The 27,935-nt window shown below is 42.8% G+C and overlaps 1 protein-coding gene across 1 annotated transcript in view; it reads right to left on the reverse strand.

Moving 5' to 3' along the window:
• grm5b (glutamate receptor, metabotropic 5b) overlaps window positions 1-27,935 on the reverse strand; it is a 700,030-nt gene that overhangs the window by 444,788 nt on the left and 227,307 nt on the right. The gene's annotated exons all lie outside the window — the stretch shown is intronic.

Genomic DNA, 27,935 nt, shown 5'->3' on the forward strand with positions numbered 1-27,935 from the left:
GTAGGATCGAGAACCAGAGGACACAGGTTTAAGGTGATTGGCAAAAGAACCAAAGGCGACAGGAGGAAAAACCTTTTTGCACGGCAAGTGGATACGATCTGGAATACGCTGTCTGAAAAGGAAATGGAAGCTGATTCATAAGGAAATTGGGTAAGCACCTGGAGGGGAAAAAGGGGAAAAAAAAATTGCAGGCCAGGGCAAACAATGATGGAGTGGGACTAGATAAATTGCTTTTGCAGTGAGCTCACCTGGGCATGACAGGCCAAATGGCCTCTTCTGTGCAGTAACTATTCTAAGGTTCTATGACTACTGGGATAACCGAATAGTTTCACAGTGATCTGAATTTCATACATTTTCAAAGCTGAAAATCAAATCCTAGCAAAAGTTAATATTAGTTTTTAATGATGGAGCTTTCGGTATTAGATATAGTTAAACTAAAATGTCACTACTTTTTAAAGTCATGATATTTGAAGAAGATGATAACTCTAGTGGTAAGTGTCTTGACTGTTAAATCACTGTTTCCTTGTCACTGATTCCAATCTCTCCTCAACCACTGCCTCAGGCTGAACTAAGCTGTTCTCGACATTCATTCTACCCTGAGCTGAGTTTCACATCTCATAATCTCCCCAATATAAAGACTGATTGCTTCCACTTTGTAACATTCCCTGCCTTGCATGCTGAAATTTCAAAGGTATCTTTTTCATTTCCAGACTCAACTGTTTTAAAGCTTTTCTTGCTCACTTCCCAACCTCCACCTTTCATAAACTACAAAATATTCAAAACTCTATGCATGAATCCTCTCTCACATTTACTCCAGTTGGCTCGTTCTTCCCATCCTTGCTGATTTATATTGGCTTCCCCTCCCCAATGCCTTAAATTTAAAGTCCTTATCTCCATCTTTAAATGTTCTGATAACTTAATGTGACCCTTTCACTGTTACAGCCTCCAGCCCAACTTTCTCCTGCTGAATATTTTGCTCTTTTGATTCTGTACAGTTTATGTATCTGTAACCTTGCCTTCGTGTTGTGGCCAAATCTTCAGCCATATGGGTACCATTCTCTGGAACTCCATACCTAAAACACTCTACTTATCCACTTCTTTCTCTTTGTTTAAACCCCTCTTAAGATCAATCTCTTTGGCCAAGCTTTTAGTCGTCCAAAATATCTCTATTTTCCTCCCTTGGTATTAGCTTTCCATTAGCTGTTAGTGATTTTTTTTGTACTTTACAGTCATTAAATAACTGTAAGTTATTGCTGATATGAAATATTTACTCCTTATTGTATCGAGTTATGTTTTTACTTTTTGAAAAAAGTCATTAAGCGAACACTGGTTCTTAAATGAAGCCTTAGCTCTAAGTTCCCCATGTGCTCGGTAAATAAGTTAAATGTATTTCCCAAGAAATGTTTCACTTTCTGTCCTAACTGTGCTTCATTTGGTTTCAGTCAAATCAGTAGCCACTTTTAAGTTACATTTCTATCTTCAATGTGGTTTGCAAAAAATATTTCCTATGTTCCTATACTACAATTCAAACATTTCATTGGCTGGGAAGTGCTTTGAGATGTTCAGTGGTCATGAAAAGCGCTTTACAAATGCAATATTCTTTTTAGTGTTGCAATAAGTTTCCTTGGTTAGTAAATAATGAAGTACAAAAAAAAAATTCCAACAAAAGCATTCCAGTGGATGTATCTAAAGCTGCACATTTACTGTTCATAGTACTTATAGACTTAACACCTCCTTTCTATTTCATGAAATTTAAAGGGTTTTAGGATTTAACAGTGATTATCCCAAGTGAACATTATCCTATACTCTTTCAAAATACATAACATTGTATCATTGGTTTACTTTGAAGAATGATATGACTGGAAAAGCTGGAGGAATATTAAGACAAAGCTGTTCAACAAGACAATTTCAGTCTATTTTGCTTTTCTGCAGTCAGTTATACACATCTCTAGAAGATGGCACATCACTGCTCATCACACTTTAGTGGTTACATTTCAAATTTTCAAAAGTATTTATCAAAAGAAATAAGTCATTTATGTTTCTTCTGACATGGTGCTGAGAATTTATAACCTGACAATCTTCCCTTGCAACAGCAATTAGGTTCTCTGGCCATAAAGGTAAGGGCTAGTTAAACACAGCTACACCTTACTGACAGAATCATGCACTGTTCATTTCATGGCATGATGCTTCTCTTGTTATAAAAGAACATATCATCCAATGTATCAGGAAACATTCCACAGGATCTAATCTTATAATACAAAACACATTACTTCTACCAAGTAACAAAAAAGCTTCACATTTTTACTTATTCATGGTGTGTGGAGATCCCTGGTGAGGCCAGTATTTATTGCCTATCCCAAATTGCCCTTGAGAAGGTGATGGTGAGGCATCTTCCTGAACTTTTCAATTTATGGCTTTATAGCTATAATATAGCAATCTGTGGTGGTAGCATAAGAGTTGAGATGAGAGAGATGAACTAGAAAATGATAGGCTAACTAACCTAACATCCATTATGGGAAATTTTTGAATCTGTTATTAGAGAGAGTGAGTGATCACTTGTCCAAACCTGAACAGAGACAGCCAACATAAATTTGCATGTCTAACAAATCTAGTTAATTTTTTGAGGGGGTGGTAGATAAGGGAGTTATCTATGGATGTTATTTGTATGGATTTCTGGAAGGTATTTTGATAAAGATCCACATAAGCGGAAAAAAAATTAGGCTGGATGGAATTGAAGGCTATCTGTTGACAAATATAGATAATTAGTTAAGAGGTAGACAGAGAGCAAGGATAATGCATATGTATTCACATTGGCAGGATGTGACTGAGGCCACAGTTGTTCACTATATTTGTAAAGGACTTGGATGAAGGAATAGAGATCCATATGTGAGAATTGTTGACAACACTAAGTTAAGCAGTAAAGTAAGTATTCTAAATGAGAGTAGAAAGTTGTAAAGGGACATTGATCAATTAAGTGAATGGGCAAAACTGTGACTGATGGAGTTCAATTAGAGAAATTTTTGACTTCATTCCCTATGGAGGTAAGAAACATAGATCAGGGTATTTTCTAAATAATGGGAAGTCCAGGACTGTAGGCAGTAGAAAGAGATATGAATCCAGGTATAGAAATTACTAAAGACTACAGGACAGGTATAAAGAATAATATAAAAGGCTAATATTGGCCACTATCTGAAGTGGAATACAAAAGGGCAGAAGTTATGTTATGGTTATTTAAATCTTTAATGAGACCCTGGGCAGGATTTTCCGGATGGCAGGGTTTGCCACCCCACAACCTGGAATGTCGGCAGCAAACACAGCTCCACTGATGTCGGCTGTCCCACAGCTATTTAATGCTCTAAGGAGCATTAATTGGATGGAGCAAGGACATCTACCTCTCACATGAGAGGAAGTCCTGCCTCAGAGAGCTGCCGGCCATCTGATTGTTCAGCAGCTCCGTAGCCCCCGCTGCATCACTGGGAGGGTTGACCACTGCTGGGACTAGAAGCAGCCCACAGGCTCTAAATGCTGGAACCCACAGGAACAGGTAGATACAGGATCTGGTAGTGAGGAGGAGATGCTGGGGTGGGTGGGGGTTGGTGGCAGTGAGGGGATAGGGGGTGAAGTTTATGACGGCATGGCCAGGTGGGGATGGAGTGCCGGGGAGAGGAGGCAGATCTTGGCTAAAGATACCCAATCTGGAAATGAGGACAGTGATGGAGGTGCCCCTTCCTTTCTCACCCGAGGCCCAAGCAGGGTGATCTGATAAGCATGCCCCCGACCCTGAACTGCTCCCGCTGGCCAAAGCATTGTGACTGGATGGGAAACGACCCTTAAGTGGATAATAATTGGTCACTTAAGGGGCTTTTTGATGTGAGTAGGCAGGTTGCACTAGGCCTCACCTGCTTCCCCTCTAAAATTGCGGACGGCTGGGAGGTGGCCAGGAGGGTGGTGAAAATGCCACCTGAAGAATTTTACAAGTATGTACAACGCCTACAAATGTGCTGGTAGGGGCTATAAAATTCTGCCACCCACCCCCATTTAGAGCATTAAATGGCTATGGGGCAGCCAGCATTATTGGGTATGTGTTCACTGCCGACATTTCAGATTGCAGGGCGGAAACATGCCCAGGGTCTCACCAAAGATTTAAATAACTGTAACATAACTTCCACTCCTTTGTATTCCACTTCAGATAATGGTCCATTTAGAGTAATGCATTCAGTTCTGGGCACACAGTCTCAAGAAGGATATTTTGGCCTTGGAGGGGATAGAATGCAGATTTACCAGGATTATACCAGTGCTAAACGGATTAAATTATGTGGACAGATTGCATACGCCAGGCTTGTATTCGCTGTATAGAAGATTATATCTTTTAGTAATAGAATACAAGAGGTCATTCGGTCCATTGAGTCTGTGCTAGCTTGTTTGAAGTGTATTCCAATTAGCCCACTCATTCCCCATTTCCCTGAATTTTTTTTCTCCTTGAAATATTTATTCAATTCCTGTTTGAAGGCCACTATTGAATCTGTATCCACCACCAATTGAGGCCATTGACAGAGTCATTAAAGCAATTAATGGACCTGCTCGTCCAACCTTGAGTTTGACGGGCATTAGAAAAAGCATGAAACCTCATCCACGGACAGGATGAGGTTTCATGTAGGTTTTAAAAAATTTAATTAAAGTATTTAAAAATGTTATGGACAAGACCCAACTCATGTGACAGTATCACGAGGGGACATGTCAGGGAATTTCTTTTCTCTATTTTTAATATTTTTGACAGTAGAGCTGATCTCCCTGAGGCAGCACTGATCCTCAGGGAGATGAGTGTGCTCTTTTGTGTGCACGCGTGAAAGAGCGCACTCTCAGGTTTAGGGATTCCTCCCGCCTGTACAGGGAGTGCATAGCACTTCCATGCGGATGTCACCCTGGGCGGGCCTTAATTGGCCCGCCCACGTAAAATGGTGGTGCGCTCCCGATCGGAGGATTGGAGGCCCGCCTCCATGTGCCCACACTTCAACTTCGCCCCCAACAGGGGAAAATCCTGCCCAAGGTGTACTTCATATTTATGTTAGAGCCAAAAGTCTTGGGTTGGGAACATAACTACTATATTACAGACATTTAAATGGGAAAATTTGCTTCAATATAAGTAGTTTTGATTTAAGTAGTGGTTTCCGGAATGTTTCTACAACTTAAAACAAGGTATTCCTGGACATCAAAACTGTAATGGTCTTAGTACTGAACTTTGGGGAACATTTCTATATAGCTCCCTCCAATCAGAAAAACAGCCACTCCTCACAACTCTTTGTTTTATATGCCTTTCCCAATTTTGTATCCATGCTGCTACTGCCCCTTTTATTGCATTGGCTTCTATTTTGCTGACAAGTCTAATTTGTGGTACTTTATCAAACACCTTTCAGAAGTCTATATACACAACATCAACCACAATAATTTCATCCACCCCCTGTTTTCTCATCAAAACGCAGTCAAGATAATCAAACATGATTTATTCTTAAATCCACGTTGTCATTCCTTTATTACTCCATGCTTGTCTAAGTTGCTGTTAATTTTCTCTCGGATTATTGCTTCTACTTCAAATGCTTAAGGACTGACCATTCTAGACCGCTGATGCAATATGGTCATATCTATTTCAATACTTCAGAACTGAAATATCTTGAACAATACTTCAATACTGACTAGTCCAGATCAAAATGACACCATTCACTGGTCTAGCGAAGTGCTTCAATATTGAACTGCCAATATCAATGTTTTAGTACTGACCAGTCTCAATCAATGATTAAGTACCAACATGGTGAGATCAATGCTTCAGTGCTGACCTATCTAGATCAATGCTTCAGTACTTACCAATGTAGATCATTGAATATTATTGACCTGCCAAGATCAATGGGCACTTGCACTTTACTTTCCTCAACTGTTTTTCTCTAAACGCCAGGTGACTATCAAGAGGTTTTCAACAATAACAGAGGTTTTTACAGGCAGTCCTTTGACTTACGACACAATTGGTTCCTGAAAACGGCGTCATAAATCAAAACTTTGTAACTCAGAGCCGATTTTCCTATAAAAGCAATGTTATAAATGGGGGATTAGTCCCTGAACCAAGGCCTGATATCTTATTTTCATCAAAATAATCCAGAATTTTGTACTTAATCAATTATAGATGAGTGTTATAGCAACATTAACGTATTTATGTTGTAAATAGGGATCATATTGACACAAGAAATCACATAAGCTAAAAATACATATAGAAATATAGTACACTACTGTACACTGTACATTACGCCTACCTATCAAACATAAGAACGTTTGAATTTGTTCACTGGCATGGCATCATAAAGTCGATACCGAGGTGAGAAAGTCAAAACAGGCTGTCAATTTATAAACACCATTACTCAAACGTCGTGAAGTCAACGACTGCCTGTATATGGCACCTTTAATGTGATAAAATGTCCTAAAATGCTTCAAATGATGTGAAACAAAATATGTCATCAAGCCACATAAGGAAATATTGGGCAGAATTTCATTCAGTGACCAGGACCCCCGCCAGATGCAGAACTAATGGGAGCCATGCATCAATGCATTTTAAGTATAATCAAGCATTTAACTGGCCAGTGTCGGGCTTCCCACACAAGCAAGGTACCTGGAGGGCAGAAATCCCTTCCCTGAGAGCTGCTGGCCAGTCAAAGGTGTCTGTTGCCGGTAATACTCCAAGACCTTCACTAGGGATCGTCATTGCATCCCTGCAGACAGGTAGAGTGTGGTGGGATGGGGGTTACGGTGAGTGGGGTCAGATGTAAGTGCAGGGGGTTGGCTTTAAGCACCTCCCGCCCACTTCCCGATGCCGAGTTCCTTGATCGGGCACTGAATGCTTGTGAATATTGTTAGGAAATAGAGATGGTTTAAGTAAATTATATTGGTATTTGTGGGTAGTGGGAAAGAGTTTTAACTTTAATGTTTAAGTTTGATTTGTATTTCTGTATCTGTGCGTTACGATTGGTTAAATTGAATTTTGGTTTCACTTTAAAAGGTGCTTGCATTTCTAATGAGAGTTTTACAACTTTTGCAGCTAAGCTAAACAAACAAGAGTAGAAAAAAAGTGCTGTTGCCTAGCAACAGGCATCCAGAGAGGCAGGTTCTTCCCATAGACACACTCAGAAAGAATTAATAAAGCAGTTTTGAGTGCAGTTTTGAAGACAAATGCAAGGCAGAAGCAACCTAGAAAGGACAGATAGCCAGTCCCCAGCTAAAGAGAAGACCACAAAATCTAGGGGAGTGGAACAGGAGAAAGTCCCAAGCAGACCTTCTAGTCAAGGGAAGGACAGAACCTGGAAAAGGTCCTGTTAATGAAGTTAAGAGTGAATGGCAGAGAGAAAGGCTCCAAGCTTCAGACTGAAAGACACAAAAGCTGCAAAAAGCAAATTTAAAGCAGGAACAGCTTGCAAGAGGTGAGAAGATCCAAAGAGACAGCTGAAAGCCTGTAACTCTTTGCTATGGGCATGTGAAGCAGTGATGTATTGTTGACAGCTGAGTCAGTGAGAGAAAGTGCATGGAAGACAGCATGAATGCATGTGGTGTCTCAGGGGAGAGAAACATCGGTAGAAGAGTTAAAAACCCTGGAGGTGAACCCTTGTGGAAGGCATCTGTGAAAAAGCGTTGGTTTGGGAGAAGATTCCAAAGTGAGTTCTTCAAGAGTGTGAAAGACGGAGTTCAGTGAGACTGGTTGGCTCACGGTGTGACAAACGTCTGGAGGGAGTTGATGAGAGATCCATAGCATCTAGTTAAGGTGGCATCTGTCACTTGGTTTCAGAGTATGGTGTGTCTGACCACAGGTTGCCTTACTTACGGTGTACTTACGGTGAACATTAGAGTATAAGGTACTTGTTGTAACTTGTCCTATCCTCACAAATCTGTATATATCTGTAAATGTATTGTGGGTGAAGGAGTATTGTAATACAGTTCTTCTTTTCTTGTTGAATAAATGTTCTATGTTTTTGTTAAAAGTCCATCAGCTGACTCCTGTGACTCTGTTCAGTAGCTACTCACTGCGTATCTGAACAAACAAATTAGAAGTTAGGATCTATCAAGCTGGGTTCCACTATGGGATCAGGCTTGTCCAGGGGTAACCTCAGCTGGGATCATAACAATAAGAAACTCCCTCCTACAAGGACATAAGCAAATCTTTTGGGAGGCGCTGGCGACCTGTGCAAATCATGTCAAATCCCTAAGCTACCATTAAATTCCAGTGGGCTCAGGGATAATTGCCCATAAGTGATTCATTAATGAACCTAGGGTCATAGAGTTATACAGCACAGAAACAGGCCCTTCAGTCCATTGTGTTTGTGCTGACCATCAAACACCAATCTATTCTAATCCCATTTTCCAGCACTTGGCCCATAGCCCTGTGTGCTACGGCATAGCCCTGTATGCTATGGTTGATAAACCTAATTAACATCCCATCACCAGCAGAGAGCATTCTCATGTTGGGTCCTTCCCACCATCCACTAAGTTAGGGACAGTTTTCCCGATGCTGGGAATTGGAAGTGGGCACTCCTGACCAATTTTAACAGCTCCCTTGCCATCATGCCCGCTCCAGTGGGTGCCATTGAATCCGGCCATTAGGTCAGATGACCAAAAGCTTCATCAAAGTGTTGTCTCAAAGATGGAAGCAATGTAGAGAGGTACAGAGGTGTAGAGAGGAAATTCCTTAACTTAAAGCAAAGGCAATTGAAGGTGTAGCCTCCAATGCTGGAGTAATTAAAATCAGAAATGATCAAAACACCAGAAACAGGTAAGTGCAAATATCTCTGAGGGTTATGAGGCTGGAGGAGATTACAGAGCTGGGGAAGGGTGAGTGTAAGAATATATGTTTAAAATAATTCGACCGAAATTAAAAACTGCACAAAATGTTATACCGGCCCATTTTGCGAGGCCAAAAAATACTTTTCGAAGTAAAAAACTTTTATAATCTTCAGGTTGCTTTTCCACAGATAAACAAAAACCACTGGTCTGATAAGAAGATCACACTTTTAAAGCTAAGGAATGTTCAGCCTGAGGCCTGGGGTCATAAAATTAGGGATGAAAATGACAAACAGCCATGCTTCAAAGCAATGTTAAGTCTTCTGGCTAAACCGTGCCTAATTAAAATGAATAGTCTGATTGCAAGTTTAGAACCTTAGTGAAAATTTATCTTTCATTAAGTTTGATAAAAAATGAAACTGGATGTAACACTTTGAGCTGTGATCAATGATAACCAGTGAATTCAAACAAGGAAGACTTAAAAGTTAGCTTCATAGACCAAAATCTGTTTCAGAGCCTTATAACCCCAACCATGGAGGAAAATGATTGCTAGTTCAGCTGGATTTAGTGGTGTGAGGTTTACTTGAAAGCTCCAAGAAACTGTCACAAGCTGACTTTGATTGATGATATCTGGGTTTGTTTTCTTTTGAAATGCAAAGAAGTTCAGCTATGTATGTTTTTCTGTGCTTCCAAGTATCAGATAATATTCATTTTAATATACTGAGCACAACTTTGAAGAAAATTAATTTGAGAAACTCTGATTGATTAATTATCTCAGTGTTTCTGGAATATGAGACCAGGAAAAGATACTGATGTTGTGTATGCTGATAATGATTTTTTTAAAATTCTGCAGCATCTAGGATGATGGAAATTTACTGAAAAAATTTAAGAAAGGTGTACTATGTCCATACGGGCTCTAACACCATAGGTATATAAGCATTAGATGCCCCATTGGATAACTGAAGGTTAAGGTGGATTTTGATAGGGCAGTATGGTCCTGACAACGGAACATCCATGTCCACCTTGTACATAAAAGTATAAAGATCATTGTAAAGAATCATTTAGCATTGCAGTCGAGAAACTTGGTCATTTGTTGGATAGTACGATTACTGGCTGATCATACGTATGTAATGTATTTGTAACTAACAGGCTTATGGTGTACTGTTTGGCTAGCTGATTTTCCTACCAAACCTAGTAAAGACATAAGTGTTTAATTTGGGCTTTGAGCGTTGTCTTATTCGTTCTCATAATTCTCGTATCTGAACCTATCCAGGGTAGAAGATTGCATCATATAGAATTGGCAACAGGGATGGGATATGAGTGAGAATAATAGCACACCCAAATTCCAAAGGGATAATTTATGGTGAGATAGGAATTAAATATGTCGCAGAGGAGTTGTCCCTCGATGTCGATACAAGCCATTATAGATTGTAGTGATTTTTTTTACACGGCTGAACAGTGGGTGCAGAGGCCCACTTGCAAGCTAGTCACAAAAGATGTGATAAGAATATGCACCTCAAGGATGGTAGGTATGGCTTAAATCCAGGGACTTTGTGTCTGCTTTGTCACAAATATGTGACAAGATGATGCTCCTATATGAGGGGTAGTTAGGTTTAGGGAAGAAATTAAGCAATTGAAGGCAAAGGCAAGTGTTAGTGAATAGACTGCTAAAAGAATTGGGGGAAGAATGGAAAGAGTGGAAAAGGGATTAAGAAGAGTTTGAAAGGGAAAAAGAAAGATGGTGCACTCAAGAACAATATTTATAGAGCCACTGGCCTGAATTTTCACTCCCGGGTCGGGAATGCAAAGTTGGGAGAATTCCCAACTCCATGAACCCGACTCCTGAAAAACAGTTCTAATTTCTGATGATAACCATGGCGTTAGAGCCCACCCAGTGGGGATGAGGTGTAATGTGAGTCAGGCCCACTGTCCTTGGAAACAGTTTGGAGGCAGCACAATGGCAGGCTGGGCGAAAAGATGATGTTGGGTGATCGGCACTTTGTTCCAGTTGCAAAATGAAACAATAAAACAAAAAACAGTCCTCAGCCTCTCACATCTCTAACACACCACACACTACCCTTGCATCAACCATGCCAACCTATGCTACCTCCTGCCCCCCCAACCAGCCCCCATGACCCCTAATAACCTCCATGTCAATTTATGTCCCCCCACCCAACTCCGTGACCTCTCGTTTAGGAGCATGATCTTGTCATGCCAACCTATACCCCCATCCACCTCTCATGGCCCTTTATAGTCCCATGCCAACTTGGTGCCAATCCATGTCCCCATCTACCAACCTTTACCCTTACACCCTTCATACCAACTCACCCAATATTTGCATGGGCAGACCTCAGGACACATACTGAGAGGAAATAACATAAATTTCTAAATATCTATTACAGCATTCACTATTTAAAAAAAATACTCTCATTGATAAGAACCCATTCACTTCATTTAAATTCCTTCAACCACTTAATCACTTATAAAAAGCATTTGCATTCACAGCCCCATGTCAAATACTTTATAGGAGCTGTCATGCAAACTGTCAACTGACAGGCACCAGATTATGATAATGATGGTTGTAAAATCAGTCATGCAGCACAAATCCTATAATGATAACCTTCAGGCTTATGACAACAAACAATGAAATAGCAAGCACTGACCTTTTTTTAAAAAAAAATTTAAAGACCAGGAGATTTAAATCCCTTGACAGCTTGACAGCTCTCTTGATAGCTTGGACAGTTGGAATGAACATTATAGGATTTGTGCTGCATTACTGATTTCACAATCTATCATTAGTGGGGTGCCTGCCAGTTCACAGTTCCAATGAGCTTGACAGTTCCACTGAGTTTATTTACTTTTTTAGCACATTTATGTCCACTTTTAACAATCCCAAAAGGCACTTGAACTCTCCCAAAGGGCACCCCGCCTCTCCCAAACGTGTCCCTGGACCTATCGAAAAAGCTACCCAACCTCTCTAAAAAACGCCACTAACTTTAGACTTTCTCGTGATGGGCCTAATGTGCACAAGTCGTATTTTGGATATCCCACTAGCCAAAATTGGATCAGATTGAAGGCACCTTAACATGTGCAGCTATCTCTGTGAATCAGTGATGTGCGAAGTGCAACCCACCCCCATTTCCACTCCCACCAGCCCCAATGACATGGTGGGGGCCAATTTCGGTGGCAAGACTTCCAGATTCCAGCCCCCATTGCCATTTTTGTTAAGATGGAGAACCTCTCAGTCTGCACGAGTTCAGACCACTGTACAGATAGGAGTAGGGAAGTTGAAATCCAGGGAAAACAAGTACCAGAAGTGTCTGAGAAATATAAAGAAAATTTAAAAGCAGGAATCAAAGTATAGATTCAGGGTTCAGAAAACAAAGTGCAAACCTGTCCATATGCCCAGGACAGACTCAAGGAGAGGGTGCTCCATCACATGGAGATGGGAATCCTGAAAACCCTCAGGGAGAAGTTGGTACCATCTGATTAATAACATACCAGAGGCAAGTTAAAAGGAAGGAAAGAAAAATGTTAAAGAGAAGCATGGCAAGAATTAAAATGCTGGAAAAAGGAAAAGGCATTTTGTTTCCAATTGATCTGCAAATGGTCAGCAAGTAATTAAGAAGGCTAATGGAATGCTAACCTTTGTGATTAGAGGAATTGAACATAAAAGTAAGGATGTTATGCTTCAGCTACACAGAGTATTGGTGAGACTGACCACACATCGAACACTGTGTGCAGTTTTGATCTCCTTATTTAAGGAAGGATCTAAATGCAATGGAGGCAGTTCAAAGGAGGTTTTCTAGATTTATACCTCGAATGGAAAGGTTGTTTTATGAAGAAAGGTTGGACAAACTGGCCTTACCGAAGTTTAGAAGAGTGAGGGGTGATTTGGTTGAAATATACAAGATCCTGAACGGCCTTGACAAGATAGACATGGAAAGAATGTTTCCTCTTGTGGGTGAGTCTAGAACTTGAGGGCATTGTTTTAAAATTAGGGATCGCCCTTTTAGGACAGAGATGAGGAGAATTTTTTTCTCTCAGGCAGTTGTGCGACTTTGTAACACTCTGCCCCAGAAGGTGGTGAAGGCAGGGCCATTGAATATTTTTAAGGCGGAGGTAAATGGATTCTCCTTCGGCAAGGGAATCAAAGGTTATCGAGGTAGATGGGAATGTGAAATTCGAAACTTAAGCAGATCAGTTATGATCTTATTGAATGGTGGAGCAGGCTCAAGAAGCTGAATGGTTTACTCCTGATCCTATTCTTTATGTTTCTTATGATGTGCAAATGAAAGACCATCTTAACAGATTGTGTAAATGTGTGTATGATTTGTGAAAGGCAGAGCATTTCTTATGTTTGAATGTTTAATTTGTTAAAACAATAACTGTATGTGTATCAGCTTCACAGTTCTTTGCATGGAACTAAAGTTTTCTGATCCTTTTTAGTCTCAACTTGGATGCTGTTTTAAATTTATTGCTTGTTCTATGTGCGTACATATTTGTATTATTAGTGAAATTTTGATTCGGTTGAAACTTCAAAATTTCCCTCACTCTCAGGACCGGGGAGTAGCACAATATCTGGCACTTGGAGTTTATAACTCATTCCAGGGATCTATGGACTGGATTTTACATCTGCAAATCCCGTATGAACGTAAAATAGGGCATGATAACATTGGGTTGAAAATACAACATCATCACGTCAGTCTCCTAAAATACAGAAGGTGAGCGGGTGTGGAAATTGGCAGCCCGCCTGCCATTTTGAAATTACTAATTAATATGCTATTGAAGTTGCCAATGATCCAATCATCTGAAGTTTTTTTGTTGCACACTACATTTTTTGGCCATCAGCCATGAAACATTCTGGGAGTGTTTCAAGGCAGCTATAACAAAGTGGCACAAGAGCAGAGGAAAGCCCTACCACTGAGACCATGGCTGAGGGTAGCAGCGGATTCCGCTGCTCGAGGTAGCAGTGCCTGCATTATTTAAAACCTCATCTTTGAGCATTTTTTGAGCTTTCAGTAAAAAGTAAAGAGACATTCAGAGAGCATGGGGCCTTTAAACCTGCAACCTTGACCCACTTCTTGTTCATGGCATTGCCCTCTTGCCGCATGATGTTCCAGCCTACAGTCCTGATTGGGAGTGGAGCCCCACCTTTGCACCTCTAATTTACCTCCTTCCACTGGATGGCCACTCATTGGCCATCTGATGCTTGATTAAATAAGCTGAGACACTGGGAGCAGTGGGGGAGAATGAGCAGAGCGCTCAGTTTCTATTCCACCTCCCTCACCCTGCCAAAAAACATAAAATCTAACCCATATTTCTAGGTTGCATAGAAACATGGAAGAGTGAATGTGATTATTAAACATGTCTATTTCACCCAAAATTGAGAGGAGAAAACCTGAATAAAGTTTATTTATAAATCTGTGGAAAGGAGAAATGTTCACTGAAAAGTTTAAATGTGAGAGAATGTGGAATTGGAGTTGATATTGAAGTGTTGAGCCTCAATGTTCCATTCGCCCTTTTCATAATGGGCAGAATTTTGCCGGTTCATATAAATTTCTGCCAATATTTAACATTCACAAGTAAATGATATGTTATTTTGTGCAACTGGCCTCTGTATGCTTCATTTGTTCTGTAGGTGCAGAGTAGGCCATGATGTTATAATGGGCGTGTATCTTCTGAAACTTTATTGCAAAGGCACAGAGTATATGTTGTTGACTAAGGAATAGTCCTGTCTGGGATCGAGCATGGAGCCTGCAGCCCTGGCATATGGTAGTGGCTTTTATTTGGTTGGCGTTGGATCAAAGCATCCCAGGTGTCTCTTCCTCCCTGGAGGTTACCCATGTCAGCGTCCATGCCCTCAGTGTACTCCTCACCGTGTTCAACCTCGGACTCACTACTGGACTCATCATCTGTTGCCTGTGTAACTGCACCAAGATCTTCTTCCTCCACTGTGTCTCCCCTTGCCAGTGCCAGATTGTGCAGAGCTCAGCATACAACTACTATCAGTGACACACAATCTGGGGGTATTAAAGTGCGGTCCCTGAATGGTTCAGACATCGGAAGTGCATCTTGAATCGCATTTTCTCTACCACCACCCTTGTGGAGACATGGCTCCTGTTGTACCGCTGCTCGGCCTCTGTTCTTGGGTGGCGGAGAGATGTCATGAGCCGCCTTTTGAGGAGATAGCCCTTGTCACCCAGCAGCCATCCATCCAGTTGGGCTGGAGCACTGAAGAGCCTCGGCATCTGGGAGTGCCTGAGGATGTAAGTGTCATGGAAGCTTCCAGGGTACCTTGCACACACTTGCAGAAACCGCATCTTGTGAACACTATCTGTACGTTCATGGAGTGGAATCCCCGGCTCAACCACTGGTGCCTTGATGGCCACGTGAGTGGGGGAACCCAGCAATCACTGTGAAGCTTCTGGCTCGCTCTGCCTAGCTGGCCTCATCCGTATGGTAATGAATGAAAGTCAATGCATGCCTGAACAGAGCATTCGTCAGCAGTTTGAAGCAACGATGGACAGCTGATTGGGAGACTCCGCAAAGATCCCCCACTGACCCCTGGAAAGAGCCAGAGGCATAGAGGTTGAGGGCCACTGTGACCTTCAATGCCACTAGCATGGGGGGTCTACCAACAAAGTCAGTGCTGATCTCAGGGCCGATTCTCTGACAGATGCAGATCACTGATTCCCTTGATAGATGGAGTCTCCTTCAGCATTGCACCTCAAACATATTGAGGTAGCTGCATTGCTGCCTGTAAACCCTGGCAGCAGGATATTGGTGGCCTCTGTGGCCCCTTCCGCCTTGGACTTCCTGTTGGCCCTGTGCCCCTTATGCCTGTGCCTCTCCTCCCATAGGTCACTCCCCTGGAAGCTGAATAGAGACTCCTGGCCTCCTCCCACTTCTGGCCCTCTCTTCCTCCTCAGAGGAGGTGCCTCCAGCAGAGACCACAATCCCCATTACCTGGGTAAGGGAAGGCTGTCGGATACCTGGAAGGCCCCTCATGGGGTGAATCCTCTGGGGGTCTGGAAAACAACACTGAGTCCTGAACTGAAGACTCGAAATTCTCTGAATGAAGCTCTGAAGTGAGGTGAAGCTCTCCTGTTCATAGAAGCAACCAGCAGCAAGTGATATCCTGCACTCTTCACTAATCGCTTTATCAAGGCCACTGATGCCTCTTATCCTGCCCGTGCATGAGGTTGTGCCAACTGTGGCCTGCTCGTTTTGCCCATGCAATGGCCTAAAAATTGCATGGGCTATGTAAAGTCAGAGACAATTGGTATCTCAAGGGCCTTAACTGGCCACTTAATTAATGGTGGGCGCACTCCATCTCCGTCACGTGCCCACCCGAGAGATATCACAAGAGTGCACGTTGATGTTGGCATGCTTGGCCGATGTCAATGCGCTTTATTTGACACTCGAGCAGGTCAGGCTCGCCAAGCTAAAAATTCTGCCCCATGTCATTATACCTTTCCCGTATATCAGAAAAAAGTATTAAGAATTTTTCAAGAACTAATGGACACTTACTGAATTTTAGATTTTGGGCCAGATTTTTGTAGAATTGAGTAGATTCTGTAGACCTTCAAAAATGGGGGGAGGGACCTGAATGCAGAGATTCTGCCCCCATTTGCGACAGATCCAATTTTTGCTGGTAGGGGGAAGGGGAAAGGTGTGATTTACATATGAAGGAAACCTGAACTCAGCAGGGCCCTTTGAATTCAGTGCTGAGTTCAACAGACCCCATTTTGGCTGTTACAAAGGCCTTAAATTGCAATGTGGAAATCACAAATTTATGAAGTAGACATAAACACTCTTGAAGGGTGGATAGGCCTATTTAAATTTCACAATCAGGATTTAAATCCCCAGGCCTTTAAAACTGAAAAAAAAACAGGCTGCAGGTAACAGTTGGAGTTAAAAAGAAAACTGCTGCACTGCTTTGATTGACAAACCAGTTGGTGTAACATCTGGTCTAGCAATTTCAATAGTTGTTTATTGACATTTTCTGAAGGGCTCTTTAAACTATAACGTTCTCAGCAGGGGTGCTCTGAGTTCACAGTTTGATTGATAGGTTAAAGAACCAATTGAAGGATTAGCAGTCATTGATGTTAGATATGAATAGAAGTTTGCTTGTTTTTATAAGTGATTAAGCATCTGAGATTTAAAATAAGCTTTGAATTGATTTTCATGAATGTGAGTTTTTATGATTAAGTCTGTATAGTGAGTAGGGTATTACATATTTAGGAATTTATTTTATTTCATCTCCACATGGCTCCTGAGGTCTGCCCAGGGTGGAAACTGGTTGAGCTGGCATGATTTGGCAAGGAAGCATAAAGTGCTTTAGGGACATGAGTTGGCATGGTGGAATGGAGGATATAAGAGGCCATTGGAAGTGGATGACAGTGGGTAGGGGTATGAGGGCTAGAGAACCTATAGTCTTATAACCTGCACAGAGTCCCAGAAAACCAAGGCAGGCCTTCTAACCAGCCTGTGACGGCACCCACCCATCCCCATGGTCCCCCAGGTTCTATTTCTGGGGTTGGAGAGCTGATTCTGTCTTGCACCCACCAGCCCCGGAACAAAGATCACAACTTTCAGGGGTCTTCTTTCTGAGGGGTGTCTGGTGAATCAGGAACTTACCTGATTCAAGCTACCCACCTCAGTAACAAAGATCTGGGCATTTGAATCAGTACAGAAGAGATAATATAGATCACATCAGGTATTCGAAATTGGTGTAAATAAGACTATGGTGGAATAAAGGAGAATTGTTTTTGAACTGTTAAGAACTGCAAAGTTGCAGCGTTGCCTCTTAAACAGTGCTGTGAATGTTTCAACCTATAGATATGGGAGCTCCACCCTCTTTAACTCTTTTTAATGTAAGAATGTTGGACAGTGTTGTTGAAGTTAACATTTTTTGGTTTTAATATAGGCATTTGGAAGGGCATCTGAAGGAGCAACAGGGAAGATCATGTAACTTATCTTTTCTTATTTATGCACATGCCATCCTGTTCTGTCTTCAGCTAATGCATGTTAGCCTGAATCAAGTTTGAATTACTCAGGTTAACTTAAGTCGTGAGCGCCTGAAATTCATTGTGGGAGTTTTTATTTTGGATATAAAATTCACACATGTAAGAATTGGCAGTTTAGATTTTTTATCAATTTTTTAAAAAAAATTGTTCATGAGATGTGGGCACCATTGGCTGGGCCAGCATTTATTGCCCATCCCTAATTGCCCTTGAGAAGGTGGTAGTGAGCAGCCCTCTTGAACCTCTGCGAGCCATGTGTTGTAGGAATACCACAGTGCTGTTAGAAAGGGAGTTCCAGGATTTGGACCCAGCAACAGTGGAGGAACAGCAGTGTATTTCCAAGTCTGGATGGCAAGTGACTTGGAGGGGAGCTTCCAGGTGGTGGTATTCCCATGCATCTGCTAGCCTTGTCCTTCTTGGTGGTAGAGGTCACAGGTTTGGAAGATACTGTCAAAGGAGCTTTAGTGACTTGCTGCAGTGCACCTTGTAGATGGTACACAGTGCAGTCAGAGTGCATCAGTGGTGGAGGGAGTGAATGTTTGTGGAAGGGGCGCCAATCAAGTGGGCTGCTTTGTCCTGGATGGTGTCGAGCTTCTTGAGTGTTGATGGAGCTGCACTCATCCAGACAACTGGAGAGTATTCCATCACACTCCTGACTTGTGCCTTGAAGATGGTGGACAGGCTTTGGGGAGTCAGGAGGTGAGTACTCTTCACAGAATTCCCAGCCTCTGACCTAATGGTTTAATGGTATGAATTGGAATTTGGAACATTTGAGGTGATTCTGGTTGTTTAGACACCATGGTTATACTAAAATCTTGGATTGAGAAGGTTTTTTTTTAAAAAAAAGCTAAAAAAAAAATGTTTGGAAACAATTAGACTTTAATCTAAAATGCTGTTAGCTCTAATGTGAATGTTTCACTCCACCTTCTGCTGGCAATTTTTTTTTTAGTTCATTACACATTAACCTTTGTATTATTAAATTTGGCATGAGGCCAAGAATCAGCTTCCCGATGTTGGGATGAACTGACGGAATTCTGTTTTTGAGACTTTAAAGGTCAGTTAAAGGCAGGTTGAACTTCCTGTTCAACAATGCCAGGAAGCTTGTTTGTATGCATTAGCAAACCATGCATGCTCATTTAAAGGCCACCTCGCTGGAATTAAGTGCTCCAGCCAAATTAAGTTCCCCACGAGCAGGAAATTAGAATGATCAGTTTTACGACTGTATAAAGTGGCATGCACTTGGCAAGCTTCACGTCTTCTGTGACTTTGAGGTCAGTAGAGACTGCTTTCTCCTTCTTAGAGACCATTCATAACTTCACTCATATTGGGTGCTGGTGGGACAAACTGCGTGAAGGCTAGAAGGTGGAAGAGTAGAGCGGAGGCTGGACATGGGAGGCAAGCTAAGGGGAGGAAGAGAAGGAGGCTGTATGGGTGTCCTTCAAATATGGCACCTGGATCTTTGACCCCATGAGGTAATGACAGGGAGGGTGACTACCTGCCTAGCTGCCACAAGATTCGCCGTGCTCTGCACAAATGCATGAATAATGAGCTGAACAGTGCAAGGTCACGCGTGTTCAGGCATCCTGCCCTCCTGCGGGAATCACTCGTACATCCGTGCCTGCCGCTGAACTTAGACTTCAGAGTGGAAGATTCCGCCCCAAATGTCACATCATGGTAACAATTTTGAAAGAAAGGCTCTCAAAGACTTGGCTTTAATCTATTTAGGATGATTGTTATCTTCAGGGATAAAGAGCTCAAGAAGGGCAGATAATAATTATAAGAGCTTCTGTCTACAATGTAAAACCATGAAGGGCATCATTGGGCAGGATTTTTCAGATGCTGGAGTTTCCTGCCCAGCCACCAAAGAAGGTTGGTGAGGAACATGTCCCCACTGATCGCTGCTGCCCTGCAGCCATTTAACACTCTGTGGAGCGTCAATTCGCAGGAGGCGGGGCTTCTGCATCTCACCTGGGAGGAAGTCCAGATTCAGACGGGTACTGGCCAATCTGATTAGGGATTTGTGGGGGGGACCAGGGGGAGAGGTAAGGGTTGTGAGGTTCCTGATGGCAAGGCCAGGCAGGGAGGGAACGTCTGTGGGGAGGGGGGCGCAGACCTTGGGAGGGGCCTGATTTGGAAAGGAAATCAATGATGGAGGCCCCACCTCTTCTGTCTGAGACCCACGTAGGGTGACCTCCTGGATCTCCTCCTTGCCCCTGAATTCCTCCCATTGGCTTCAAAATTGAAGCCACTTAAGGACCTTAATTTGTGTAAAGGCAGGCGGGCTGCCATAGTCAGATTTTCATTAAAACAACCTAATGAAAAGTAGGCTAGGTGGTTCCTGAGGAACAGCATTTCTTTTGGGGAGAAATAAATTTGAAGATTGACAAAAGCATTTGAATTTGGGGTAATTTTGAAATGCAAAATGTCAGGCACACGGGTTATTTTGGAAAAAAGGTTGCCTAAAAGAAGGAATGGACAAACATTTATTAATGCCTGGTATCAAGTGAAAACATTTGATTCTCTTTTAAATACCGTTTGAGAATATTGTATTGGACCATAAAGTTTCTCCAGGGCTCATGAATGAGATAGAATGCTAATTGGTGGGAAGCCACTTAGCACTTAAGATAAAGACAGAGAAATCATACTCTCAAATAGGAATCGAAAAAATATCACCTGGGTGCAATTCAGTGAAAGGTTTCCAGTAAGCCAGATGGGGAGCCAGATGATGATATGAAATAATATGAGGTTGGATGTGATTAACCCTTGTACAAGCAATTGTACAGCATAGCAGATATAGTCAGCCTATAGTATATGTGGTGCAGTTACCAAAGAGAGTTAAATTAATTAAATGTAGTTCCAACTTGAATGATATTGCACCATGATGTGCATCTCAAGGTGGTCCCGGTAATATTGGGCAGAATTTTGCCCTTGGTGGGGATGCTCAGCGGGGGTGGGTGGGAGTGTTTGGGAAGCCGACTGCTGCCTGCAATCAACACTGCACAGTGATCTTACACGGGCGGGCCAATTAAGGCCCGCCCAGTGCGGATCATGAGCAGCAGCGCTCAGTACTGCCTGTGCGGGTGGGAGGAGGAGGGCGAGCGGGCCTAGCGCAAGCTTCACGCATGCGCACGAAAGAGCACTTCAATCTCCCTGAGGTACAGAGCTGCCCCAGGGAGATGAAGCGCTGCTTAAAAAAAAATGAAGAAAATAAAAATGTCATGAAACATGTCCCCTCATGTGACTCTGTGACTTACTTTTTGAAATAAGACAAAACCTACTAAAAGCAGCAGGCTGCTTTCCCACAGATTGTATTGTATTGCTAACTGGTATTCCTAACAAAACTAGTAAAGGCATGAGTGTTTAATTTGGGCTTTGAGTGTTGCCTCATTATTTCTCATAACTCTTGTACCCTAATCGTAGTGTAACTTGTCCAAGGTAGAAGGTAACATCTTACAGTGAGGTCATAGAGGGATTTGAAAAAAAGGATGAGAATTTTAATTCAAGCCATTGCTTGATCAGAATGTCAGGGATAATAAGTTAATGGGACCTTGTGAGAGTTAAGACACAGGCAGCAAAATTTTGGATGACCTCAAGTTTATGGACAGTAGAATGTGCGAGACCAGCTAGCAATCAATAGAATAATCAAATCTAAATGTAACAAAGACACAAGTGAGTGTTTCAGCAGCAGATGAGCTGAGCCACAGGGGAAGCCAGGTGATATTACGGAAGTGAAAATATTTGGCCTTAGTGATAGTACAAATATGAGGTTGGAAGCTCATCTCAGGGTCAAATGTGACACCAAGGCTTCAATCAGATTGGTTTAATCTTAGACTGTTGCCAGTGAGAGGGATGGAGTCAGTAACTAGATAACAGAGTCTGGATGGGGACTGAAATCAAAATGGCTTCTTTTTCCTCAATATTTGGAAGAAATTTCTGCCCATCAAGAACTGGATGTCGAATAAGTATTATAAAAAGTTAGCAACAGTGGAGGAGTTGAGAGAGGTGGTGGTGAGATAGAGCTGGGTGTCACAAGCATACATATGAAAACTAACTTTGTGTTTTCAGACGAAGGGCAGAATTTTCTGCCCATCGGGCAGGCGGGCCCGACCCAATCTCCCGATCCCTGCCGGAGAAGCGTGCCACCCGGCGGGAAGTGCTTTGCGCTTACTGTGCGGGCTGGGGGGGATGGGGGGGGGTGATGGGGTGGGGGGGGGGATTCCCCAAATGCGAGAGTGCGCTCTTTCGCGCATGCACAAAAAGAGCGCACATCTCCCTGAGGCTAAGTGCTGCCTCAGGGAGATCGCTGAAAGTTGTTCAAACATTAAAATTGGAAAAATAAAAAAATCCTTAACATGTCCCCCTCATGTGACAATGTCACACAAGATGGGACATGTTAATATAGTTCACTAAAACTTTATTGAAGTTTTTTAAACCCTACATGAAACCTCATCCTGCCGGTGGATGAAGTTTCATGTTTTTTCAGAAGCCCGCTGGAGCTCCTGGCCTGCCTGCCAGCCTTAATGTTGGACGGGCAGGGCCTTTAATTGGTTTAATTATCCTGTCAATGGCCTGAATTGGCCATTGACAGGTTGACAGGCAGACAGCTGATTTTGCTGTGCCCCCACTTCCTGAAGGTTTAAATGGGGCAGGATGACGTTGGGCGCTCCCCCCCCCGATGTCATCCTGCATCATTTTGCATGTCGGCTAGCGGGCCCCACCCCCTTCTCACTGATGGCAAAATTCAGCCCGATGTTACAAATGAGCAGATGTAGATGAGAAATAGGGTTGGGGCAGGGTGGGAGGTTGGGGGGTGTCAAGGATAGACCTTGGGGGACACAGAGCTCAGATACTGCAGTATGCATACTTTAGAAGGTAGTTTAGAAATGGAATCTGCAATGTGGTAAGGCATCAGGCACGAGGGAGCTACAACCTTCTGCTGAAATCCCTCCTCCACCCTTTACGAGAATCTTGTCCTTTTATTTGCTGCCTTTTTCCCTAGCCAAATCCCCAACATCAAGCAATCCCTTTATCCTAGTGACTCTTATAAATTCACCAATAAGGTACAGTAATGCAGCACTCACTCACTGTAGGTAAAGTCCTCAGAGAATCTACAGAATAAATGCTGATAGAGTATTGGTGAAGTCTTGACAATGTGTCCCAGGAAGTCTTGCGATGTGTCCTTTTCTAATGCATTTTATTTCCAGCATCAAGTGAACTGTGAAAGCTGAGCATTGCTTTAAGTAGCACTTGAAATCCTCAGCAATGACTTGATTACTCCTATTCAGCTAGTCGTTGATAAGTAGAGGTTACGGATTGAAGTACAAGACCTCAGAGCTTGGCCTAAAAAGCCAAGTGGTTATGGTACTGGGCTTATAACCCCAAGATCAAGAGTTCAAATCTCACAATGGCAAACTATGAAACAATGTAACTTCATCTGAATAGGAACAGATGGAAACGTGTTTGTACTCGAAAAAGTTACAAGCCCTCAGAGCTTGGCCTAAATAGCCAAGTGGTTATGGTACTGGGCTTGTAACCCCAAGATCAAGAGTTCAAATCTCACCATGGCAAATTATGAAACAATGTAACTTCATCTGAATAGGAACAGATGGAAACTTGTTTCTACTCGAAAGAGTTACAAGCCCTCCGAGCAGCATGAGGCCTCTTTAATGAGCCCTAGCAGAAAATTTAATTGGCAGTCCCAGTCTTAATGATCCTCTGGGTAGCTATTCCTAGCTCACGCTTCAGCTCCTTTACCAAGATGGCATCTTGTGCTAAAGGCACGTTTAACCAGTATTGCAGATGAAGACTCCACCTTGACCACCTCAGGGGCTCTTTAGTGCCTGAAGTATCCAGAGACAAATGTCCCCGATGCCTCTAGTACTTTCCTTTTATCGAATACAACATCCCTCATCTCACTTCTAACCAATTCACAATATACCCACTTTCCAATATCTGCTCTTTCGCAGGCACTGAGCAAAGGCATTGTAAAGTAACACACTAATTTTCAGTTAGCCTCCATTAACTGACTATCCTTTCTTCTCAGAGACCTTATCTCACATTTAACAATTCTGTCTACTGATAAATTTGTAGAATACCTTATTGCTCTTTTTGATATTGTTTGAAATTCTCTCCTCAAGCTCATCTCTTACTGAAACAAAAACAAAAATAGCTGGAAAAATGATGAAGAGTCATATGGACTCAAAACGTTAACTGTGTTCCTCTCCACAGATGCTGTCAGACTTGCTGAGTTTTTCCAGCTATTTTTGTTTTTGTTTCAGATTTCCAGCATCCGTAGTATTTTGCTTTCATTTCTTACTGTCCTTATTCTTCTTTTTACCAATTTCCTTAATTCTCATAAGGGGTTATTATCACCCCCATGATGGACAGGAGGAGGAAAAGTGTTGGCGGACACTTAAAAATAGAAAAAATGACTCCAACCCACCTTCAACATGCTCACCTGATTTTAATTGTTCCACCATTGGCCACCGTGCCTGTTGTTAGGGCTCTAAGTTCTGGAATTCCTTACAAAAACCTCTCTGCCTCTCTACCTTTCCTTTCTCCATTAATAGGCTCCTTGAAACGTAGGTGTGAATTTTCAGTGTGGTGTGGGAGCACGATCGGTGTACCCAAAAGCAGATGTGAAATCCACTCCTGCTTGTATTCAGCTCCTGACCTCGATTTCACACTGGTTGGCCAACTGACTGGTGACCAGCATGAAACGCACACAGAGATAGGCTCAGCATTGCCAGTGGGGGCGGGAAGACGGTGGTGCTGGGATCATTGAGGTCATGGGTGGGGCATTTGAAAGTTGCTAGGGAGCGCCCTGAAGGCTGGCAATACGTATTCAAGTGCCTCAGGGAGTTGCATTGACATTCTGTGTGTTGCACTGCATAGGAAGTAATTCTGCTGTTACTGTCAGCATTATGGCACCTGGAACTGTGGCCCATGCCAGGTAGGATGGAAATTCCATAGCCAGTTTGTCCCCACCTGTTTCTAGATGACTGCCTGTGAGTTCTTCTGGAGGCAGCAAGTTCCCGCCGTGAGATTTTGCTGTCACAAGACAGTAAGAGGAGGCCACCTCACCTCACCAAAAAGGCCTAGACAGAGGTGGCAGCCCAGGTCAGTGGGCATGATGTTGCTCGCCAGACATGGATCCAGTACAGGAAAAGGTTCAATGACCTTCTGCACTCTGCCAGGTGAGTACAGACTCCATTTCAAATTGTGCCTTTGTGGCTGGCAGGACTTATTGGTGCTCACAGGTGTGAAATACCGAGTCTAAAATGGCACATATCCGTGTGCCTTGAAAGACAAAATAATTAGACTGGATGGCTGGCATATATGTAAGGGTGAGGTGGGGCAATGTGATGGGCACCTGAACCTGTGTCTCCTGGGGTTATGGCTGGTATGGTCTGACATGTAGAGTGAGAACTCATGATAGCACTTTTGTCATTACAGGAGAAGAGGATTCATAACATGCAGGAGCAAGGACGAATGAGCGCAGGAGTGCCAAACCTCCTTATTTTAACTCAGGTGGAGGAGGAAGCACTGGAGATGGCCTGCGAGCATAGAGCTAGGTCCACTGGTCATGGAGAGGCAGGGGTCTCGGAGGGTAAGAGTCCAGTGGACAATGAAAAGACTGGGGGAGGGTATAAGAGATGTAGGACGGTGGCTGTTAGACTGGGATGTGAAAACCAATTGTCCCTGTTGCTTGTCCATTCAGAACGCTTTTCTGAGGTATATGCCCATTGTGAGAAGCAACCAGAGTGCATGCACAGTGACTTCGTAATGATGTTCGTGACTGACATATTCTCTTCCTCCCTCAGGTACCCCATCTTCACGATGCCAGAGAGACCCTGAGGACTGTCCCTTGACCCCTGAGGAGGAACAGCTGCCAGATGCACCCACATCACATCCTCCATCTGCACCAAGCCCCAGCACAGACACAGGCACATCAGTGGCCATTAGCTTGTCAGATTAGATGGTGGTGCACAACAGTGAGAGCACATCACACTCACCTGAGGAGCTGGCAGAGGCAGAAAGTCCAGAGGCTGCTAGCAGCCAAAGGATTGCTGGAGACCAGGACACTGCTGAGCCCAAAGCAGATGAAGAACAGTCATCCATCAGGCAGCAGATGTTGGATGTCCAGCGGGATGCACAGGAAGATCTGGCAGAGATCCCTGAGGCATTGCATGCCATGGTGCCTGTCTTGGAGGAGCGTGGGCACTGCATTGAGCCAGAGTTCTGAATACACAGCCTCCTCCATAGAGAGAGTGGAGACTGTCATGGAGAGGCAGCTTCAGGAATCAGGGCTTTCTGGGCCGGTGCTCAACCTGCAAGCCCACATACTGGCAGTGACTTCAGCAGGTGGCTGCCAGCATGAGAGATAGATGAGGCACCTAGTCTCTCTGCTAGCTGCCCATTCATCAGTGGTGAGCAGGGAGATTCAAACCAACCTCATGTTGGCAGACGAGTTGCAGCTCACATCTGTAATCTCCTCTCAGGGCCGATGTGGATGATGGCAGCAGTTCCTCCACCCCTCTGCCAGAGACCGTCGTATCTGATGAGACTGAGATGACTGAGGGGTGCTCATAAGAACATACATACAAACATACGAAATAGAAGCAGAAGTAGGCCATTCAGCCCCTCGAGCCTGCTCTGCCATTCAAGAAGATCATGGTTGATCTGTTTGTGTTTTGAATTCCACATTCCCACCTACCCCTGATAACCTTAGATTCTTGTTAGGCAAGGGAATCAATCTACCTCTGCCTTAAAAATATTCAATGACCCTGCCTTCACACCTTCAGAGGCAGAGAGTTCCAAAGTTGCACAACTCTCTGAGAGAAAAAAATTCTCCGCATCTCTGTCCTATAAGGGCAATCCCTAATTTTAAAACAGTGCCCCCTAGTTCTGAACTCACCCACAAGAGAAAACATTCTTTCCATGTCCACCTTGTCGAGACCATTCAGTATCTTATATACTTCAACAAGTCACCCCTCACTCTGGTGGTTGTGGTTTGGAAAGAATTAAAAAAAACACCAGCTTTGAGCTGCCAGGTGCACTGAATTTGAAAACTAAAGACAAGAGACTGCTTTCTAGCTGGGAGCATAGACCATGGAAATGACCAGAAGAGAGAGAGAAGACAATGTGTGTCCTTGTGCCCTAGGATGAGTTGGGAAGCAAGAACCACGTTGAGCCAGTAAAGTTACTGCTGAGCTTATTAAGTATTATTTTTGTTGCTTAATAAATGTGTCCTAACCAATAGATTGTCTCCTATTGTCTAAGTGGTTAAAGTCTTAAAAGAATAAATTAATATTGATTGTGTGCAGAATCACAGATTTAGAAGTTAAATACCCCCCAGAAAAAGTTACAACTTGAGTCCCTAAAACTAAACACTGACTAAAACTGTGGTTGTTGGGTTAGGAGTTGTATGCTTGTAATGTGCAACTCTGTTATTAAATATAAAATTGTAAAAAGATTGACCCCCAGTTCTATCCTTCACCAAATGGCTATCTGGAATACAGTATGGTAGAGAGGATGGTGCCTAAAAGTGAAAGTTGGAAGCTAAGAAAAAAAACTTCAGACAGGAAACTATAATCGTGATAGCCATTGTGAAAAATAGTAGAAATTAAATGTAAAATGTTGGGGTATGATAGCTGTCCAATGTTCTTGGAGTCTAAACCATATGATCAGTGGACAAATGAATTGGATACGTAGACATGGGTTATGCCCTTACCAAGGTGTGTGGCCTAGGCATTGTTGCTTCCTTCCAGATGTAAAATCATAAATAAAGTATTTTGTGAGCTGGATGTCCATCAGTTGAATTATAATTAAAGTTTGGACCTTCTATTAAAGTTCTTGGATGAAATCTACATGAAAGTTAATCTGTTAAATGCCAATGAGGCATGGTCAGAATTCAATAGCTTTCAAAAAACAGTTGGTCATTCCATGGAGGAATACATCATGGACCTTAACAGATTATATAATAGATTTACAAAATTCATTTTGAAATCCCTGCATCAGTACTAGCATTTTTAAATTCCTGGGTTGTGCTACAATGTCTCATATGGAAAGTTCCTGGTTCTAATTGGCGTTCAGTTT

This window comes from Carcharodon carcharias, chromosome 11 (assembly GCF_017639515.1).
Source record: "Carcharodon carcharias isolate sCarCar2 chromosome 11, sCarCar2.pri, whole genome shotgun sequence".
Lineage (NCBI taxonomy): Eukaryota > Metazoa > Chordata > Chondrichthyes > Lamniformes > Lamnidae > Carcharodon > Carcharodon carcharias.